The sequence below is a fragment of the Haplochromis burtoni genome, unplaced genomic scaffold, assembly GCF_018398535.1.
Source record: "Haplochromis burtoni strain Fernald_Lab_line unplaced genomic scaffold, NCSU_Asbu1 Contig_569, whole genome shotgun sequence".
NCBI classification, from domain to species: Eukaryota; Metazoa; Chordata; class Actinopteri; order Cichliformes; family Cichlidae; genus Haplochromis; species Haplochromis burtoni.
In genome coordinates this window covers 186,609-190,550 of record NW_024582930.1, presented here as the reverse complement: position 1 = coordinate 190,550, position 3,942 = coordinate 186,609, and the positions used below count along the sequence as shown (strand labels likewise).

The 3,942-nt window shown below is 39.5% G+C and overlaps 1 protein-coding gene across 2 annotated transcripts in view; it reads left to right on the top strand.

The window, feature by feature from the left end:
• Positions 1-3,942, top strand: part of zcchc2 (zinc finger, CCHC domain containing 2) — a 23,906-nt gene that overhangs the window by 5,406 nt on the left and 14,558 nt on the right. The window lies entirely within an intron of this gene.

The following is a 3,942-nucleotide window of genomic DNA, read 5'->3' as shown; positions in this document are numbered from 1 at the left end:
CTGTCTAACCGCCATTTACAGTGTAAGTCGATAACAAGCTTATTGGAGGGTAAGTGGTGCCCTTATTAAAGCTATATTCAGATGCAATGCCAAGCGCTCCTCTGACAGCACTAATTCTCAAACAGAGCGCTTTCCAAGCGCCTCTGTGCTGTAGCAGGTGTTTGATAAAGAGCCGATCTCCCAACAATCACCCAGCCACACAGCTGAATATCCATCCATCAAAAAACTGCTTTTAGCTGGTGTGGTCTTGATTTTCTATGAAAGGTGGGATTGCTAACATGTTTTGGTGTCTTATTTTAAAACGCTTTAGAATATATATATAAAAATAAAATAAAGCACGAGTTGGAAATGGACTCCCTGCAAGTGTATCTCATAATCTTATCAGCCAGATAAGATGAGTAGTGTTAACTGTAAGAATTGCACGTTAAAAGAAAGATGCAGAAAGCTTTCACCTGGGGAAGTGTGGTTCAAATCTCATGTCAGGCTTAAACTGCATTGAAGTATTTTTTTAAAATCATTTTTACATTTTTCAGCTTTCATCTTTGGTTACTTTTTCTGGTGAAAAGGGCTTGGAGTGCTCAACAAAGCTAAAACCCCATGTCTGATTTGAGGGTATATCTGCTCAGTAGTTCTCTGCTAATGCCTGTGGAAGGTCACGTAAAACCACTTGTCCAAAGCATTGCACATGGAGCAGTGTGGATGTTAATCCTAAAGGAAAGAAGGTTCCCACTGCTGGCACTGCCAATGTAATGCTAATGTACCTGCAAGCAGCACTACATTTTTGACACATTATTGCTGGGGGACCTGATGACACTGTATACAATACCAGACACTGACATATCAGTGGGAGCAGCAGAGATGCAGTGTGACGTGTTGATCAAAGGACCCCTGCTCCTTTGATCTGTTTTTCCTCCATCTATTGGCAACAAAAATTGCAAAAAATGTTGTTGTTTTTTCTCTTCATTGGATTTTTAAATCTCACCCCTGAACACAACCTCCTATAAAGTGGATAAGGTGTCATTATAACCCAGCCAAGTTAAGTGATTCCTTCGTGACATTAATAAGTATATTGAGTTATCAATGTATAGCTTTTTTAGCATACCTCCTTGGGCTGTTATCAACACCATTTATGACTGAATCCTTTACACTAAACTGGCTGCTTTTTGTTTCGTCTAATCTGCTTCCAGGTTTGTTAATATAATTCAAAGATATACCATAGAAATGCATCACAAAGTTGCATACAAAGCCAAGACATTTTGTCTACCTGAATATTATTTTTTTATAAGCAGGTTTACTCTGACATCCACTCTGAATTTTCTTACCTTTCCTCACCAGTCTGTGTTTAAGCCTTCAGTGATTTCTCTGTTCTATAAGAGGATCCAAGCAACTCAGTAAGCCTGCTTTGTTTAACAGGCTTCAGTTTGCTCCCCAATGACTGAAACTGAAATATTAATATCATTTCTGTAGTATTTAGCTGTTTCTTGATGTGAGCGTCCTGTAGCTCTGTGTAAACATGGTGGTCCCTCTTGTCTCCAAACAGCAGTTGTTAGTTCATTTGATTCCAATTAGGTACAAACTGTTGATTTCAGTCATTAAACCTGGTTCCACAGGTTTGTCTTATAAGTGGATAAAGTTCAAACCACAGGCTCTGTTGAAGCGTACAGGAGGGCATAATAACATCGGCCGTATTGAGAAAACGGTTTAATAGTTTCATCTATTAAACGATTGTTTCAGCTTTATTTTATGAATGAACAAAACCTCAGTTAACTATCCTGAAGTCATGTGAGGAGTGCAAAGCTCTTCTGTAGCCACTCAAGGGTGAGAACTTCCCTCTGCCTCATGAGAAACCCCTCACTCGTTTTAGAGTCTCAGCCACTCTAAAGGATCCGAGTTTGCATGTTGCTGTCTAACACGTGGGGGATATGTAGCAGGAAATAGCAGTCGCTATTCCCCATGTAAGATACTTAATAGAACAAAGTGTGAGTTGTTTGGTCATGAGACTTAGTTTCCAGCCCAGTCACATTATGCTAGTAGCAGCATACGTGTCTGTATCTCTGACTCGAAGGCTTTCTGTTCCACGAGTCCCGGGATGAAGTCATTGTGAGCCAGAACCCTGCCTGATGAAGATGCACTGCTCTTAATAAAATCACTCGTGCCCTTTTTAAAGAATAGTCTCTGGACTGTGCCACTGTCAAATGTGGGCAAACACATAGAGAAAGTGAAGGGTTTGAAACAAATGGAGGGTTCTGGGGTTTTGTTATGCATGCATAATCTGTTTCATCCCTTGTGACTGACACAATGTTGTGCTTTGCTTGGCCTTCTTGTACCCACAGACGGATGCTGTAGCTTGGCTCTTTTCTGTACTATTTGTCTTATGTATGCATATGTGCTTTTTTCCCTTTCTTTGCTCAGCATTTCTGTGGGTTCATGTTTCCTGTTGGCTTGTAATTTATCACAGACTAATATTTGCTTTGGGCCGTTGATTTCATTTTGTGTCAGAAGTGAATTATAAAGTCACTGCAATTAGTCTTACACTCCGTAGAAAAAGCTGAAAAATGTACTCAGTGATTAGAGATGGCACGATGCCACTTTTTTATGTCCGATACCATAAATTTGGATATCTGCCGATACCGATATGAATCCAATATAGTGAATTTTTTAATCAATAAAACTGATTTTTTTTAATATCTTGCTGCTTTTTGTATAAGTTCATACTGACGTTAAAAAAAAAACCCAGTAAGGCTTTTCTGTTATATCTGTATGTAAAAAAATACACTGCACCCAAAATATTTCATAGTTCAGCAAAACTGATCAATCTAATAAACTTAAACCTGCTCCATCCTCCCTACTCTGGTGTTTTAAAGAGTAAGCAGCTCCCCCCCACCCCCCACCTCATGATGCTTAATCGACGTAATCAACTTTAATTTGATGCAGTGTGAAAAAAGAAAAAATGCACAGAAATAAATTATTTTTCAAGAATAATAAAATAGATTCAACATCTTTCTTCAACAGAACTGCAGACTGCACAGATGGTTCCCAAAGGAAAAAGTAGTATAGCTTACTAGGGTATATTAGACTTAACAGTTACTATATACAGTGATGGACTTCTATACATTTTACATCAGATTAAAACTTTGGGTGTCAGATTCAGATAATTATTTATTAAAAGCTCGACATTTTAAATGAGAATAAGAAAGAAAAGTATGTCTTTGTGCCCCCTTTTCCCTGTTCATGCCCTATCGGCCCACCTGGCTACACTTTGCTAGATCCGCCCCTGCACAGTTACCAGCGTCAGCTGTAGAAAAAGATCCTGGTGTAGAAAGTAATATTAAATACATTCTAACAACAGCTGATCAAGCTTAAACGTGCTGCTGTTGTTCAGCCGCTGGTTTCCTCTTTCTGCTGCAAAGTGAGACAAAAACAAAGAAGAGAGACGGACTCGCCACAGAAAAGCCGATCAGCTGATCAGTGATCAGTTTCACGATTGAAGCAGCAGCAGGAGAGAGAGAGAGGCAGTCGCTCCATATATCGGTTGTTAAGCTTTACAAACATTCAGAGATGAACTTAAACACCTGCTTTACTTCTCTCTGGGATCACTTCAGAGATGAAATGCTGGTTTGGTAGCGAGGCTACAAACACACAGTCGCTCTATCACTGAGCACACTGCTCCGACATGTTACGGTTATGAGCCGAGTTACGCCGTGTCGCAAGTTTTGTGAGGTGCTTTTTTTGATATTTAATGGATCGGATTACATTTTTTATTTTTCTCCGATATCCGATCCAGTAATTTGGGTCAGTATCGGATTACATACTGATACATAATATCGGATCGGTCCATCAGAGATCCTGGGATAGTATTCCAATTTCCAGATCCCTTCATTGATCTCCAGCTGTGTATTGTGGGAAAAGTAAAACAAACCACTGGTGGTGTTGATCGAACTT